Below are 19091 nucleotides of genomic sequence, written 5' to 3' on the forward strand. Positions count from 1 at the left end.
GGCGTTCGCTTTGGATCTGGGGAATGGGTGGGGTTATACATATATAAGCTATAAGAAATTTTAATTTTTTATTCAGTTTCCACTCATACAATTTCGTATTAAGTGCAGAGTGAGAAAAATGTCAGAAGTCGAAAATTATCCAACGCAAGCATTGGATTCGTGGGGAAGATTTGTGGTCAATGCGGAAATAATCCGCGAACAAAAATACATTTACGAGGCAGCAATTACGCTGCCGGAATTCGGACTAGAAATTACCTCAGGTCTTAGCCCAGCAAGAATCTTCGCTCCGGCAGTGAAAGTGAGCTTTCTCCCCTACGTTTTGTCGGAGAAAAGAAGCATTTCGTTCGACGAGATGGACTTCACAGAATTAATACAACAGCTTCCACTGTTATTGTTAGCAGGCCCGACTGGTAAAGTTATGTATTTAACCTGCTTCAAACTCAGCTGTCTACAATGTGATGGTGAAGTCTTGGTCAAGATTGAAAATAGCGAGGGTATACTCTATATTTCGAAAGACTGGGTACAGGAATTAATTACCATAAGCAAATTGGCATTTAAAAGAATACGAGTACTGTCTCGTTTGAACTTTTACGAGTACTACGATAGAATATTGTATTTGACTATAGATGAAAATTTGCTGGAAGACGCCAAAATCTTTCCGCATATAGAATATTTATGTTCTACGGAAGAGAGTGAGCAGAGCTACTGCATGGAGGACTACATGCGTTTTGGAAAAATGCAGATAAAACAAGATATCAACAAAAGGATAGCATGGGACATACCTGTGTTTTAATAGAAATTTACCTGTAAACTAATAATAATAAATGTTTTTTAAAATTCAGTGTGTGTGTATGTTTTATCCTTACCCCCCATAAAAAAGTAAAAAAAAACAAGTAATTGCGTAAAAATAACTTTATTAAATAATAAAAAAAATAACAACAAAATATATTCAAACAAAACATAGTACCACCGGAATGAAACCTTCAGAAATTACCCCAACAACGGAGATTCTCGCATATAATTTACCAAAAAAAATTTGCAGTGGAAAAGTCAAAGTTCAAAGCTGGCGTTGCAGTGAGCATAAGTGGCACAAAATCGGTTTTTGACAAAAGCTATGAAATTAATTGGACACCCCGAAAATTTCAAGATTGTTAAAGTAAGTGGTTCCTTCCCTCTTACGTATCTTTTGGAAGATATGGAGGGGCGTTAAATCAAAAGGTTCGTTTTATGAAGTCGAATTACAAAAACCGTACTAACCAAATAGTCGAACCAAATAGTCGATCGACTATTTGGTAGTACGGTTTTTGTAATTCGACTTCATAAAACGAACCTTTTGATTTAACGCCCCTCCATATCTTCCAAAAGATACGTAAGAGGGAAGGAACCACTTACTTTAACAATCTTGAAATTTTCGGGGTGTCCAATTAATTTCATAGCTTTTGTCAAAAACCGATTTTGTGCCACTTATGCTCACTGCAACGCCAGCTTTGAACTTTGACTTTTCCACTGCAAATTTTTTTTGGTAAATTATATGCGAGAATCTCCGTTGTTGGGGTAATTTCTGAAGGTTTCATTCCGGTGGTACTATGTTTTGTTTGAATATATTTTGTTGTTATTTTTTTTATTATTTAATAAAGTTATTTTTACGCAATTACTTGTTTTTTTTTACTTTTTTATGGGGGGTAAGGATAAAACATACACACACACTGAATTTTAAAAAACATTTATTATTATTAGTTTACAGGTAAATTTCTATTAAAACACAGGTATGTCCCATGCTATCCTTTTGTTGATATCTTGTTTTATCTGCATTTTTCCAAAACGCATGTAGTCCTCCATGCAGTAGCTCTGCTCACTCTCTTCCGTAGAACATAAATATTCTATATGCGGAAAGATTTTGGCGTCTTCCAGCAAATTTTCATCTATAGTCAAATACAATATTCTATCGTAGTACTCGTAAAAGTTCAAACGAGACAGTACTCGTATTCTTTTAAATGCCAATTTGCTTATGGTAATTAATTCCTGTACCCAGTCTTTCGAAATATAGAGTATACCCTCGCTATTTTCAATCTTGACCAAGACTTCACCATCACATTGTAGACAGCTGAGTTTGAAGCAGGTTAAATACATAACTTTACCAGTCGGGCCTGCTAACAATAACAGTGGAAGCTGTTGTATTAATTCTGTGAAGTCCATCTCGTCGAACGAAATGCTTCTTTTCTCCGACAAAACGTAGGGGAGAAAGCTCACTTTCACTGCCGGAGCGAAGATTCTTGCTGGGCTAAGACCTGAGGTAATTTCTAGTCCGAATTCCGGCAGCGTAATTGCTGCCTCGTAAATGTATTTTTGTTCGCGGATTATTTCCGCATTGACCACAAATCTTCCCCACGAATCCAATGCTTGCGTTGGATAATTTTCGACTTCTGACATTTTTCTCACTCTGCACTTAATACGAAATTGTATTAGTGGAAACTGAATAAAAAATTAAAATTTCTTATAGCTTATATATGTATAACCCCACCCATTCCCCAGATCCAAAGCGAACGCCGCACAAACTTGTTTCGACAGGAAAAAAACCTGACGGAGAACCTCCATCCATCCCACTTTTTTTTAGACAAGCTCTGACAAGAAAAAAAAAAGTACGTATCAAATAATGCGCCATTTTAAAAGGGGACATATTATCAATAGTGAAACTATTTATATTAAGATATACCTTTATCCTCTTTGCAAATAATTTTCTACTCGCTCACAGGTAGGATCATGAAGATCCTTCAATATTTTGTTGCACCAGGTATTTAGCTTAGCCTAGAATTCTTTTGAAAAATTATTATTTTTAAAAAAGGCGCGCGCTAGATCAGTTGCCGTTTCAGCGATATTTCCTTGTTTCCCGTGTCGGAGTTTATCTCTTTTCTTTTGTGCATATTCTTGTTTTAATTAAATCTTGATTATCTTTTTATGCCAATTTTGACGATCATCTAATTTTTTGTAACTAAAATTAATTCAATAGAAACAATTAAGGCGAGATGATGCCCGGCAGCTGTTGTATTAGGTATGAAAAAATCAATTTGGATGAAGGAGATGCTTCTTTTGTCCCGACAATGTACAAGAATAAACCTGTCTAACCATAGCAAAATGGGCCCAAAACTGTGACACTAGGCGAGAGTATGCGTTATTTGGAAGTTAAATTTTAAAAATCCTTTGTAAAATATTCACGGGGAGGGTGTCAAGGCGTCAATTTTTATAAACATCGGAGGTCAGTGTCGGAGAAATAAGGGTTCTTCCCTTTTCTCCTCGTCTCTTTTTAACTCCGTTTTGAGTAATTTGTAATAATTTGAGAAAAAAAAATCCAGTACCCGAAAAATGGACACACATTTGCAAGCAAAACAAAAAAAAGTAGGATACAAAAAAAAAACTATAAAATATAGGCGCCAATGCAGGCAATAGTTTAAATACGGGAAGTTACATTTTTAAACATAAATTCAGATTTTCGATGGCAATATAACTCTATTTTTCGTGTTTGTTAAGAACCAGGCTTTGGAAACGTCTGGTTAAGGCCACAGGCCATTAGCTTCTAAATAAACGCGAGATATCATGAAAACCGAAAAAGTTTGAATGGAATCTAACGTTTCCTTTTGTTTCTCAAAAATAGTAATTAAGCGGAAAAGTACTCGTAGTATATTGATTAATTGCAGAAATGTCTCATTTTCTACAAAACAACTTAAGTTAAATAAAATGCAAATTAAATTATTATAAATTACCGCTTTGTTGTATTCGCTATTTACTATGCCCCAACCTATGACGGACACTGGAGGGTAGCTTAAAATTTGACCTGCTTGGTTTACCTGCCTTTCGTAGGAATGCGGGTTGTTTCACGTGTCAGTCGAAGTTTAAAGAAGCGTTTGTGTTAAGGGTTCGTTTCTGTTATCCGCGTTTGTTGCTTAATGCAATATCGCCAACGAGTTTAAGTTTTGTGTTCAATGTGTGTTTCGTATACGGATAAATAAAACAAAAAAGACTGGAAAAAGATAGGTAAGAAGCTTTCGGAATTGCGACTTTAATGAGTAACCGCGTAACATTTTGACCTAGTATTATGTATATGTTCGACGAGGTTTCTATACTTAATTAAAAAAAAATTGGGGAGTGATCAAAGGAGGCTGAGGTCGGAGATACGGATCTTGTTTAGTATCAATTTTTGTTTAATAAAACAACCAAAAATGCTCGCTTACGTTTTTGAAGTAGGTAAAAAGGAAACAGAATTTTAATAGAAATAACGCACGATATATCTTCCAAAAAATTCAGCCATATGAACAACGCGAAGAAGTTAAGCAGATAAAATTTTACAAGATTTTTGGGGGGGGGGCCAAGTGTAAATTCGGATTGTGGAAAGTAACAGATAGAGAGAATGAGTGACCTATATAGAAAAAGAGAGACAGAAAGGTAGATTTATTTAAACGTTTCTCGATCATCCACCCATCGGAGATAATAAATAACATTCGCTAGTTTTTTTTGCATGTATTGAGTTAAGTTCGGAATAGAAATATATCAATAGTAACAATTTAAATATGGTAATTTTTGGGGATTGTTATACGTCCGCCAGCGTATTAAAAATATGGTTTTAGGGGTTAGAACTTTTAAGTTTCAAGAAAAAAAAAACTCATGTTGAAATTTTTGTATTCGGAAGCTTCTGTTGTTTATTAATTTATAGACACTGGAAAATACAATAATAAAACATCCTACAGTTGACATACGTGTCCTCTTAAACTCGAAAAGAGCTAATTTATCTTAGAAGAGTACGTATTTTTGGTAAAATAGATATTTTTTATATTAAATATTTGACCGATCGATGTAATTCGTCAAGCAGAAACCGAGAAGAAAAGTGACGCTTGTGGTGTTTGCTGACAATCCGACCCTGCTTCGTGTACAAATGCAATGACATTTCGGCAGGGCTATAGGCTACGAAACCTTTCAGACTCGAAAAGGACGAACTGTTTTAAAGAAAAAAGGTACTTCATTTTTGGTAAAAGTAATAGATAATTTTTTTTTTACGCTAAATATTCCACAGATCGATGTAACTCGTCAAGCAGAATCCGAGAAGAAAAGTGACCGGGGGTGCTGTTTGCTTACAATCCGACCCTGCTTCGTGTACAAATGCAATGCCATTTCGGCAGGGCTATAGGCTACGAAACCTTTCGAACTCGAAAAGGCGCTACTAATTTTGAATAGGTACTTCATTTTTGGTAAAAGTAATAGATAATTTTTTTTTACGCTAAATATTCCACAGATCGTTGTAACTCGTCAAGCAGAATCCGAGAAGAAAAGTGACCGGGGGTGCTGTTTGCTTACAATCCGACCCTGCTTCGTGTACAAATGCAATGCCATTTCGGCAGGGCTATAGGCTACGAAACCTTTCGAACTCGAAAAGGCGCTACTAATTTTGAATAGGTACTTAATATTGGGTAAAAGTAATAGATAAGATTGTTTTACATTAAATATTTGACAGATCGATGTAACTCGTCAAGCGGAATCCGAGAAGAAAAATGACGGATGTGCTGTTTGCTGATAGTCCAGAACGGCTTCGTGTACAAATGCATGGCGGGGAGACCAGAAAGTTTTCGAAACTGCGTGAGTGGAAGTCTGCGTTGGACAAATTTTGAAAATATCTGAAGGTTTAACGAATTTTGGAGAATTCGACAGAGCTACAGACTACGAAACCTTTCGAAACGAACACACGTGTCCTGTTGAACTTGAAAAAAGACGAAATTATTTTTAAAAAGGTATATTGTTGCTAAATAATAGATTTTTTTTAATTAAAATATTTGACAGATCATGGTAACTCGTGAAGCAACATCTCAGAATTGAATCGGGGAACGAGGAATCAAAAAAAGGTTAACAATTTGGATCATTTTGGAAGATACATACGCCGCGCTTTTCAAAGCGGACAGACGTGCCCTTGTCCAACTGAAACGAACACACGTGTCCTGTTGAACTTGAAAAAAGACGAAATTATTTTTAAAAAGGTATATTGTTGCTAAATAATAGATTTTTTTTTAATTAAAATATTTGACAGATCATGGTAACTCGTGAAGCAACATCTCAGAATTGAATCGGGGAGTTGTGTATTTGCTGGCAATCCGGGCCTGCTTGGATCATTTTGGAAGATACATACGCCTGCGCTTTTCAAAGCGGACAGACGTGCCCGTGTCCAACTTGACAAAGGCGGAATTATTTTAGGAAAGGTATATTATTTGTAAAAAAAAAAAATATATACAATTTTTAAGTAACATATTTGACAGACCATGGCAACTAGTAAAGCAGAATCCGAGAATTCAATCGGCGGCTGTATGTTGACTGACAAGAATATAATTGCTGTTAATCCGGCCCTGCTTCTTGTACAAATGCATAGTGGGGAGACATGAACATTTTTCGAAATTGCGGCCCTATCCTCTTGGGATTTTACGTTGGACAAATTCTGAAAACGACCCAGAAATATAATTGGTGAGAAAATAGTTTTTTTTGTTGTGTTAACAGTTAACAATTTTTTTTATTTTGGAAATAAGGGGGTTTCAGTATGTACTGGTAATAGTGAATCAATTTAATGACCTCAGCATCTCTAAACCCCCATCTTGAGACGCGTTAACGATCCGGATCGAGTTACGTCGCGTAATTGTGTCACTTTTTTAATTAAAAAATGAAAGAGATGTACCTACCATACTTTAGAAACCCCCTACCCCCCTTTGGAGGTGATGAAATAAGTTTTGGCATAAAATATAAGTTCCTCGTATTACTTTGATATGATAAGTATAAGTCTTGCCTGTTTTTTTTTTTAAAGGAGGTTCAAACCCGTGCGAGGTGAGGTTTGATATATGAAACAGACCAGTCATGGGGACACGAGATATGGAAAGTTTCAGCGTAGTCGTCGCCAAATCAGGTAAAATTTTGAAAACACATATTTGTGGCAATATAGAACCTCTCTTTTTTTTAACAGGAATATTGAGACTTAGACCAGTATCTTTTTAAGTAGGCATGTGGGGTAAAGAAGACGCAGAAGCTTCAGTCGGGCACCTTCGGTAACGTAGGCGGTTGATATATTTCCACCACTACATATGTTGGATTGGAATTTCCCATTTGATGCTTTGACTGACTAAATGAGGAAACTTGGAGGTAAGCTCTTACGGAATTCTATCGAGATATGTTTAGTAACATATTGGTGCATTACTCTGTCTTCCAGTCAGTTTCACATAAACTTTGCACGTATTATAGAAATGCCACCTACTTTTTTTTGTGTTAATATTATTGAAAGTAGTAGCTGGTAGCTGTAGTCGTAAGCCCAGAGAGTCTCTGTTTTGAACATAATACACAAAATGGGGCGTTCAAAAACAATAGACTGCATGCCTTTTAGAGTCGGCGTAAACTATGGTCATATACCCCTGATCAAATTCAGAACTAGAAAATCGTTGTGTCTCTGCATTAAAAATAATAGTAAAATTTATTGTAGGCACCTAGTAGAGTATCGAAAATTTCCATTTTTAGTGCCAAATTGGTTACTCCAGTAAATTCCAACTGTTCTAATTTTTTTTTAATAATTTATGATGTTAGTGAGTTTCATTGCGATTATTTGTTACTTAAATTTTCTGCGTATTAAACCTTAATTAACAATACGCTATTCGTTAACGCAGGTAGAATTAATGACGCTGACTGACCTGATTTTGTCCAGGGGGGCGTAGTACGGTAGTTTGTACTGTGATGTTTGGTAGTTTGGCAGTGAGCTCTCATTTATGAAACTGGGGAATGTTTCGTTATCTTCAAATCGTAAACACGTATCATTAGAATTATATTTTTAAAATATTGATTAGGACATGTACTAAGTAACTAAATGCTCTAGCGAAAATATTCACACATATTGCGGAAAACGTACAAATTTAAATTAGAGAAAATTAACTATTTTTAGAGGTTGGTTTTTCAAAAAGGTGGGGATTTAGTTAAAGAACAGATAGAGACTAAAGGGAAGCTCTATGAGAAAAATTAGAATTAAAAAGTCGATGTTTTCGTGTCTTAGCGAAAGATGGATTATTATTAAAAATAATACTTGCATTAATTGTTGTCACCATTTGTGAAAAATATGGAAAATATCCTCTAGGTTCGCATACCTTTTTTTTAATTTTTTAAGGTGGCTAACAAAATACACAGACAGAAAAGTTTAGATCCTGTTCGTTAATGTAGCGCATAGAAAAAAATTAGAAAAGAGAACGTTTCGTGTATGGCATACGTAGTTAGTACGGAATATTAATCTGAAGGCTGCAAGACAGTGAAAGAGTGATGCGCTTAAGTATGGTTCAGAGAGGTTATTTGGGCTGTAGAAGTTTTTCTTTGAACAGGGTTCAAATAGCGTCTCCTAGAGCGTTAGCAGAGAAGAGTATTACAGTATTTAATATAAGCGTCCAGATTTCATTATTGTTGAGATTGCATAGAAACACACTTTCATGTAGTAGTCGCAGCAGCTTTAAAGTATATGACTTTTTAGTTAAGATGCCTTTCGAGTTTGCTTTATGGATTGATAGGAAATTAAAGGGTAGATACAGATAAGTTACGAAAAAAAGTATGTACACTATCCTCAAAGATCAGCAATAAATAAAAGAAATTGATGAAATAGTAAAGTTGACTGCAATATCTTAAAATCATCAATAAGATAGATAAATTAATTTTGAAAATATTAAATAATAAAAATAGCAAAGAAAATCAAAATCATCAATAAGATAGATAAATTAATTTTGTAAATATTAAATAATAAAAATAAAATTATAATAGCAAAGAAAGCCTACCACGGCCACATACACATAATATTTTCGACATATGAACTTTTCCCAGATAAATAGTCAAATATTTCACGATACCTTAAAACAGAAGCATGCGGAAATATGTATGAAGTTAACGCACGGTAGATGGCTTAGTAAATTAAAAAGGTATACGGTTTCTAATATCCTACTTTATTAATGAAAATTTTAACCAGCTTTTTGTTTTGCAGATATTATTGGTGGTGCCTGCCAGCTTCCAGTTCCGAGAAAAGAAATCCAACACTTTTCGTCTTTATTTCCCCTGTCCTTTGTGCGCAATAAAAGTACAGTTTGTACCCGCGAGGGTACACATTCGCAGAATTATATGTTTTTAAAATAAATGTTTTGGTCAATATTCACTAGGTGGGGTTACCTTATTAAAGAAAATCTTTTTCCAAGAGGGGACACTAGTTTACATTCGAACCGCTAGGGGGTGCAGATGGTCACGCGAACAATATGAACAAGTCTCATTGACGCCATTGCTTTTCTTAGGGGTGGGAAAATATCTGGGCTCTGATTGGCTTCGCCGCCATCGCAAACTAGAGGTGGGGAGATTGATTAAACCGCATTTCTGGTTGCTTATCCAATGGGGACCAGTTTCAAGGGATTATGGGTAAAGGCGGAGGAGCTAGAGAGTCCTGGGGAAGGAGGATACGCCCACAAAAGGGAGAGGAGTGGGGGAAGCCTATATTATACTTAATCACTACTTAGGGAGATTCAGTTAGGGTTTTAAATGTATAGGTCTGTAAAAAAAATTCTGATAAAAAATGAAAAATTTGATTTGAATGTAAATTTGATCGAATTATTTGAAAATGCATTTTTTTTAAATTTTTAAAAATTTTACGGAAGGTTTTTGACCCCCCCCCCCCTTTTTTTTTAGTTTGGGTTGGTTGTATAAAGTTTTCATTTATGATTTTTGGGTGAAAAATCCGAAAATTCTATTTAATTTCTATTTTAAATGTTTACTAAGTAAATTCATTGGCTAGAAGCTTTATTAAAATATAATTTTTATTCAAAAACTCAACAATTTTGTTAAATTTTAGTAGGGAAAACTTAGCAAAAAAATAATTGTTTGAATATAAAAATTATACAGAAATCTCCGATTTTTTGTATCGGCCTAGCTAATGTCTTTTTCTGCATATTATGCACGGCCTACTAATATATAAGCAAAAAAGCTCTCTATATATCCGCCTTTTCTCATCACAGATACTAACAAATCAATATGGTTCAGAAGGGCCCGACATGGTCATTTGTTTAAGATCAATGCCAACTGCGATTGCCATATAAAATAAGAAAGTTGTATTTACTTATGAGAAAATCTATTATTAGTATTTTCGATAGCAAATGCCTATATCATTACATCCAATTGTAATGTTTACATCTTTATTTAGTCGATCTAGATGAATTAATTAGTTGGTTATATTTTTGCGAAAATTCAAATATTCTTATAATATTTTAGTTTAATTTATTTTGAGCAAAATCAGCTTTATTCGTATTCATTATATTACAAGTAAAAATACAAAATAAAGGCGGTCAAAGAAACGCTATCCGTGTCCACAAGCTGAAGTCGATAGTAGAGCTAGCTAACAAAAATTTACACAAAATGGTATTGATATTTCACATGGTTCATTAATTGATGGATTAAAAAGGTTGAAATTTTGTTGGAAAAAATGCTGTATTTCAAACCGGACATATCTGATGGAGCATTGCTTATAAAGGACTGATATTTTTGAGAGGATATATGAAAATGATGCCTTTTTATTCAATCCAGTATTTTTGGAAGAGAAAAATGGAAGTAAAATATGGTGAACTAGGTCGCTATATAGTTTTACATGGTGGCTCTAAAAATGGCTTTGTAAGGTATGCCAGTTCTATTTTTAAACCGGGCTGCAAATCGGGGGACCACCATGATTCAATAAACTCTGAAAATTTTGAAAAGTGATTTATATTTCTTTTTTACGGGAAAATTTGACATTTTCTATGAACAGATACTAATACCTATGCTTTGGGAAAAACTAACTTTTATATATTTTTTTACTAGAAGGTGGTTAAGTCAACAGCTGTGGTCGAATCTTAGCAGTCCCTCGTCGAGTGGCTACAAAAAAGGAATTTCAGCCAAGTTTAATGAAAAACCAGCTATGGATGTTAGTGCCAATTTCGTAACATCTGATGATGTTCTGCGTTTACGGAATGAACCACTTTATCAAGTAAAATAATAAAATTACTTCTATGTTTCACTTAAGTGCATGGTATATTTTGTGAACACATAGGAACCTTTTTCGGTTGCGTCACTATGCTGCACTGAGCGTAGTAGAATTTTGAAAGATGATGACTACGTCTTAATGATGACACCAGCAAATTCCATAAGAATAATTTTGATCTTGAAATTTGATATTCAGCAGGTGCTTTCACCACACTCTCCGAAACAGTATAAAAAACAAGGTAGAAGAAATTCCGTTTTTTTGATTATTTTGATAATTAGACGATATGTTGATGTGTTTGAGCAAAATTGAAGAATGGACGAACTGAAATAAAAAAAAACAGGATAAATTTTAAATTCAGGAATATTGATATTCTTATAGAAATTTATAGAATTTAAAATTTGGCTGAGAATGCGTCATCTCTTGCGACTTGGTCTTGGTTACTCGTTAGAAGTTGATCAGCCATTTGCCGGTACCAACTACAACACGGTACACCACTGTGTCATATTAAACGGAATATTCAAACGCAATTATTCTTAAACATTATCGCGTACTTGCTTATTCGCAAGGAATACCAGTTAAACATGCTCTGAGGTCAGTCACTGTTTGTAGCCCTCTGCTCCGGGCGTACTTGAGAATCTAACGGCAAATGATGTAAGGTTTTAACTAGTAAACACGATTACGTAACAGCTAGGAATTGTTGTTCGACATTGCCGCTTGGGTCGTGTTATTTTGGACGTCGAATTTTAACTGTGTGGAACTCTCTTGTTCTTATCACTGTTAATAGGGGTTTGGAATGAAAGTGGTATAAAATGATGACGATCCGGGAGATCAGACATTGCCGCCAACCTTGAAAATTATTTAAGTATGTAGATCGGGATACTACGCGCGAAATTAATTAAATTAAACTGATTCCCATTAAAAAAAACTTTAGTAAAATAGTACAGGGTGTCTATGACTGCCGACACTTAATGACACTTGAGCTACAGCCAAGTTTTCAGAAAGGAGATAAGCATAATTTTTTATCATAATTTTCTTATCATTTTTATGAAATATCATACACACCTTTAAACCGTTAAAGTACATGTAAAATTCTTTTTTAAAGTTCTACCATTTCATCCGTACTGGGTATTAACTAAATACTTTTGAAGAAAGAAACGGTACGCCACTGCTTTTCATAAATATTCTTAGCAACTTAATAAATTAAATTTCAACATTCACCAATGACGTCCGCGTAGGCATAATATTGGAAGTATTTTAGCTCAAAAATTAAGAAATATAATAAATATTTTATGCTGTTTTATGTGAGACAGTTACAAATTATTATTCAATTGTAAAAGTGGTCCTAGGGGCATTCCCTAGGCGTAGCACGATCTGCTAAAGTAATAGGAAATGCATTTTTTTTATTTCGGTGGTGATTTTATTTTATTTTTATGATGTTATCATTAAGATTTCTTTTTAAAACTAAGTCAAGTTCTTTTATATTTTCAGATTCAATGCCCATAATGTATAATCAAAAATATTGAACGCATTACGAATAGCATTAACATGAATTTTTAGTATTCAAGTCATCAAGAAAATGTTTAAAAAAAATTATAATAAAATTTAAATTTTTTGAAACATTTTCATCTAAATATTCCATCCCAAATTGTGTTATTGCTGATAAAATTGGTGAGACCATATCACAACCATTTAATTGATGGCAAAAATTTTCTTGATGTTGAAAATCATTATTATTTAATGTTAGGTTAAGTGCTTCTATAAGATGTTTTAGAAACAAGAGAAGTATGATCTTTCATTATATACCGTTTTCACGTTAAAATTGCAGTTATAATTTACATACATCATTCATTTTCATTTATTAATAGGAGGACAAAAATTATTGTTATTTTTAGTATCTGAAATATTTTTTGACTATTTATTTATATTTATAATTATGCTTTCTTGTGGTTTGTGTAATAATTTAGAAAAATTATTTTGGTTCCGATTTTTAATGTTAATAAAGGTTAATAATTATTTAAAATAGTTCGAGGTAAAAAAGTTGTTGCATATTTAATTTGTTTTTTGTCATTTAAGTTTGTACATTTATTTTTTTGAATAAATTTACCATATGATCTTGAATACTTCTTAAACAATATTCGGTCTCATTTATGTTTAATCTGTCAATGTCATTGAAAAACGTAATTTTCAGTATTTAACTCCTTCGAATATTATTATTTTGTGTTAAAATTTTAGTTACTTTAGCATTAAATTCATGGTTTGTTAAATTTTGATGCTTATATAAAACAGTTCTTACGTTTTACTATATTTATGTCCATTTATATGATGTTCTAAAAGTTGGCTTGTCATTCTGACTTTTTTTTTGCAATTTAAACAAGTTATTGAAATTACATTTGTTTTCTGGGATTTTACTGTTTAATGGAGTGAAAATTGTTTTTTTTTGTAATTAGTAAGATTTGCGGCAAAATGGGTGACGTTAGTTTCTGTTAGTTACAATTTAGATATATTTCTGACAGTTTCCTTTTATATATATTTATATGCTCTTATATTATCAGGAAGAATTATTTTTTTACTTTTTTCAATTTTAATAGTGAATTGTAAATTAGGGAGAAAATAATTAAAAACATTAAGAATATCATTAATATGATTGTTTTGGTATATCTATTAAGCAGCCCTCAAAAAAACTATTCTTTAGTCCATATTGTTGCAATTTTTGCAGTGTTATTGCGTTGAGTACTGGCCCGAAGCCGATTAGAATTATGTCCAGTGTCTTTCTCATCAATAAAAAAATGTCTACGTCCATTGACCCTTCTTGGTAGAATAATATAAATTTATGTAGTAATTTTGAAGCTTTGAAAATCGTTGCTTTATGTTCATTTCAATGATTTCTATCAGATAAGCGTGTCGAGACTTCGAGTTGAGGTTCCACCGCGTTTCAAATCGATCGCCAGGGTCAGACGTTTATCAGGTGAATGACCAACTTGGCACCTATTTAGTTTTTTCGGCAACAGACGTGCTGGACAGACGCTACGGGCAACACAATAAAAAAAAAGCGCAAGCTATCTGGTCCGACCAAGATGTGTGCCAATTTTTTCCGCGTTTTATTTAGTAACCAAGGCGAAATATTTTCGTAACGCACGCACTTTTGCGACGACTTAAAAGATTACGACGTTAGGCTGCGGGTTTAATTGTTTAAAACATTTAATGAGACGTAGCGTCTGGCGAGAACAAATGTATCGCAACGTTGTTTTTAAAGATTTCTCTCGAATACGTATACAGGGTGATTCGTTACTAATTGCAAAAATTTCAACAGAAAAAATTACATACTGGGCGTGGAGTGTAGGTGCTGCACACAATACTATATGTAGTCTTTATGAAATAAATACGCGCTAGTAATTATTGGTAACGGTAGGTCCTACAGAAACGCCATTTTCTTCTTTTTTTTCTTTTTTTCCCTGTTTCTCCATTCTAGGTGGCTCAATTTTTGCTCCGTTTTTAACGTCCACTAGGTGCATAAGACAATTGAAAATGGCGGCGAAGGACCGTCTTTTGGACATTGATGTGAAACACGATAAGTGTCCGAAAGTTGAAGCTATCGACTTCATTTTTGGGACACATGTGAAGCTTGGTTCCCTGGCGGAACCTATTGAAATTCGGGGGCTGGATGGTCGGGGTGTATTTAAAAAAAAATTAAAATCGCGTTAGCAAGGGTCTAAGAAACAAATCATTTCACAAGAAAGGTTTACCCGACAGAAAAAAAATTATAAACGAGAAGACGCAGAACATTCAGAACATTAAGAAAATACGAAAATGGGTCTCACCACTATTGAAAAGTGGCTATAACTAAGGCCGTGTTTCGCAAATCAGTTTCATTCACATGACCCCGCATTGACAACTAAAACTTTTGTATTCGAGGTTTTCACCTGTTATACAGGGTGTTCAAGATACCAATCGTTCTTTTCGCTATTAAATTATTAGCTATCTGTCAAAATCAGTGACAAATATGGTCAACTGAATTAAACAGTGTTATAGGCCACATCCGAAGCTACAATTTTTGTATTTACGGTTTTCGCCTGTCACATACGGTGTTCGAAATATTTGAAAAAATCCAAATGAAAATCACAATCTAGACGCGATGACGTCATTTACTACTATCACGTGCTGCATGGTTTTAGAAAACAAGCATTTTCTTGAAAACCACTGACTCTATAGAAAAAAAATCATATACCAGGAAACGTGGGAGATCCTCTATTTGGAACATCGTTCGAATTATATACAGGGTGCGTCGTTTATGAGCAAAAAAATTTTAAACGTCCTAAAAATTTCCATTTTTGTGTATAAATGAAAAACTGCTAAAGATGCGATAATTTGATTTGAACCATATCGTGAACTGTGTCGAGAAAGAGTTTCAGATTTAGTCAATTATACAGGGTGCGCGAGATATTTGAAAAAATATCATTCGACAGGCTATTATATGTACAAATTTTGCCGCAACTCTAAAGTTCGGTGAGATATGAAAAACACTTTATACAGGGTGTATACAAAATAAAATTACATCGATTTTGCGAAAGTTCCATAGTGGTCCGCAGAAGCACGATAGAAAAAGCGAAGCGACTTCTTTTTAAAATAAAAAGCTGCTTCGCGCTACGCGTGACGATTTTTCGAAAGCAATCTTCGAAAAGGGTTGTGATGTTATGTTTAAAACTTTTGAATAACTGAAAGACCCAAGCCTAACTTTATCTTTTAATAGGCCTTTCAAAGTGATATAAACTGATAGTGTTTATAACAATGGGTTCAGTCGCCGATAAAGGACGCCGATGGTATCGTTATGTGTGAATGATGCGATGGCACATTCGATGATAAAAAGGTGCCGACGGCATATAGTTGAAGTTACTGGGAATATAGCGTGGAGTCTTAATTTTATCTCAACATTTTTATTTTACCTAACTTCTATGTATGTTTTTAATAGTATATTAAAATGCCACCCATGGACCACCCAGGAAACATAATCTGACACAGTAATTTCATTCATAACGTCACGTAGTTCCGTCTTGAGTTTTATGTAAGCATTAACGTACTGAGTCGGCAGAGATTTAAAACAAAGAACCATTCAATAATTTTTTTTTAAATATTCAAACACGCTCACTCAGAAATTAATTTCAAACTCAATATAAACACTCTTAAGAAAATACGATACAAAACAACAACTTTGGTCCAACACTTGTTGCTTGAATTAGGAAAACTCAGGAAATCCTAATCAGACCAGTAAATAATTAATTTTGAAGAGATGCTGAACATCAAATTCGAACTCTCTGCGTTGTTGCTGATAGGACGTTTTCTGTTAGATAATTGGGCAAGTAATTCGTCTGAGATTCTAGTGAGATCTGCTGATAGTCAATAACCAGTTTAGTTTGATGCAGAGCAATCGTATATCGTTAAGTTTTTAGGTCTGCAGTGGCAACCAGAAATAGGAATTTTTAGTTACAAAGTTTCTAGTTTATCCAAAGAATGTATAAAGAGGTCTATATTATTATATTAGTATTTACTAAACACCTAATTCAACGTCTGTGGATTTTGCGTTTAGAATGGTTGATGTTCATGTTGATGATTTTGGACGGTGTAATCAAGATTTATCTGGTAGTCGGAAAATTAAAGGTTTATCTTTTAAAAAAATTTTAGAAACTAATTATTGCCAAGTTTGTTCCTTGGTCAGACTCCCAGGTCATTCCAGTTTGAATCAAATCGTCGCCTCATCGATGGCGCACACGTGTGAGTCGTATTCAAGCAAAAATTGCACCGGAGTTTTTTGGCGCCATGTTCCATCAGAACACAATCCGGCTCGAAGGACCAAAAAATGTGTGTGTGTAATTGTTTGTTGCGTAATGATATCGTTGAAACAATGCGGACTGTATTACTGTTTTCGAAAATTACCGAAAGCCGTACCTTTTTCGACAGCCTGGATTAGCTGCAGTGTACAAGGTTGGACAACACTCTATACATTTACTATACTAACTACCGAAACACTCAATTTACCCCGAATACCCAAAGTAAACAGAGACATAAGACAAATAAAAGTAAGTCAATCGGCATGTACTTCGATTGAGACTTGAGAAAAGGGCACTTAATCAAAACGATTAACGATCTGAGGCTGCTTATTTTCTGCGAAGAAATGTTGCATAAATGCAAAACTTTAATTTTCGTTTGGTTGTAGCTGAATAGTTTGAGCAGTTCTCTCTTCTCTCTTCTTCTCTTCTTCTCTCTCTTTTAAAATGGCCAGACCTTCCTCAACGATGACATTCGGCTTTGTTTGCTTTTTTTGTGAACATTAAAATGTTCGCACATTTCGAAACATATTCTGTTCCGGCAAATATGTTACTGGCAATGCTCACAGAGACAGATGACAACATTGTCTTAGGAAACATCAAATCAAATACATCGAGGGTAAGATAAAACTTGGAAGACTGCAACAGAAACGACTAGGATTTTAAATATAGACAAAAATGTTATGTTATAGATTCATACATTCGGGATTGTGAACCAAAAAAATTTGTCTCTGTGATTATAATCTGCAGTCTGAGTAAAAAATATGACGAAATTTGTCTCTTCTCAAAAAACGTTATTGTATTAATTATGTGATAGAACATGCGGATGATTATAAGAAATGCTAGCTTTAGCATTCTCAGTATCTGCGACGCGACGTTCCCATAGGAACGTTATAAATATGTGCAAAATGTGCTTTGCAATTGTAACGGCTTAATCAAAAGCTCGTGGTTCTGTTTGTGAAACAATAGAAGGTGCTTTTTTAAAAACGAGACCCGCAGTTTGATAATCTTAACTGGCTCAGTCGGCTAGAATTTGGGATCATTTGATCGCGAAACGTGGGTTTCAACCCTTAGACTTCTAAACGAATCAGTGATAGGCTGTCTGACAAACCCAACGTGATTGAGATCGACTAAGGGCAAAGAAGATAAAAAATCCAATAGCAAGAATAGGCTGATGACCAAGAGAAATCAACGTTAATGCCCAAAAATTCCTATTGTTTCCTTTCATCTTCCCTGGTTAGGACACTGGAAATAATTTTAGGATTCTTAATTTTAAGTTCAATTTTAAGAAATTTCAAAATCAATTAAATTTATCAATGAAGATAAAGACGTCGACAATTTAAGTGAATTCTTTACTTTTTTAAATTTTTTGGAAAAGAAAGTAGAAAATAGTAAAGTTAATTTAAAAATGATTTCTAATCAATGGACGACTGCACCATATAATGGTGATCCTAATAATTTAAATGGTTTTCTTTCAGCTGTACATTTCCTTTTCACAAGCTATGGTCAAAGAAAATACGAAATTTTAAAACAATATTTATTGAGGATTATAACAATGAAACTTGTTGTACTCGCACAAATTCTAGTAAGCTGTAGAATGGAGTTACTAACGTGGGAAAATATTAAAGCAGCTTTGTTAAATTCTTTTGGAGGTAGACGAAACTTGAAATGTTTAGGACAGGATATGTTTATGGCCACTCCTATTATAAATCTTTTTGATTGTAGGAAATGATTACCAGTTTTAAGAAGTATTGTGGCTCAGAAAATGAATGCATTTCCTGCCGATACCATAGATAATGCAAGCAAAGTAATTTATTTACGTCAGTCGAACAAATTTGTTTTAGGGCGTTTATTAGAGGATTACCAGGACAGTTACAAAGTATTATAAGGCTTAAAATTCAATCTGCACCTATGACTCAATTCATTGAGGAGGAAAATTTTCAATATACGCAACATCTCTTTAGAACTCTAATTCAATCAAAATTTTTGCCCAATACTTGTACCGAACTCGCTAAACAGTTTTCACAAAATCCAAATTATTTTATTAACCAAAATTTTAATTATGGTTATTATTCAGGTTCTGGCCCTGCGTGGTTATCGCAGCTCCAAGAGCTATCACTTCAAAACCAACTTCAGAGTAATCTTCCCAAATAGGCAGGATTGGGCAGAGAACCCCACAAGCTTTCTGAAACCGAAGGAGCTCATCTGGTACCCAGAAGGGTCCAAGACAAAGAAAG

At 34.2% G+C, this 19091-nt stretch overlaps 1 protein-coding gene and 1 long non-coding RNA gene across 3 annotated transcripts in view; one reads left to right on the forward strand and one right to left on the reverse strand.

The window, feature by feature from the left end:
- The window catches only part of LOC132701678 (V-type proton ATPase 116 kDa subunit a 1), an 87978-nt gene that overhangs the window by 23592 nt on the left and 45295 nt on the right, over positions 1-19091 (reverse strand). The gene's annotated exons all lie outside the window — the stretch shown is intronic.
- Positions 6075-9217, forward strand: LOC132701680 (uncharacterized). The gene is made up of 5 exons (XR_009618810.1): positions 6075-6236; positions 6294-6495; positions 6830-6928; positions 6986-7161; positions 9023-9217. It is a non-coding gene; the product is annotated as an uncharacterized LOC132701680 (long non-coding RNA).

This window comes from Cylas formicarius, unplaced genomic scaffold (assembly GCF_029955315.1).
Source record: "Cylas formicarius isolate icCylForm1 unplaced genomic scaffold, icCylForm1.1 PGA_scaffold_5__7_contigs__length_24384050, whole genome shotgun sequence".
NCBI classification, from domain to species: Eukaryota; Metazoa; Arthropoda; class Insecta; order Coleoptera; family Brentidae; genus Cylas; species Cylas formicarius.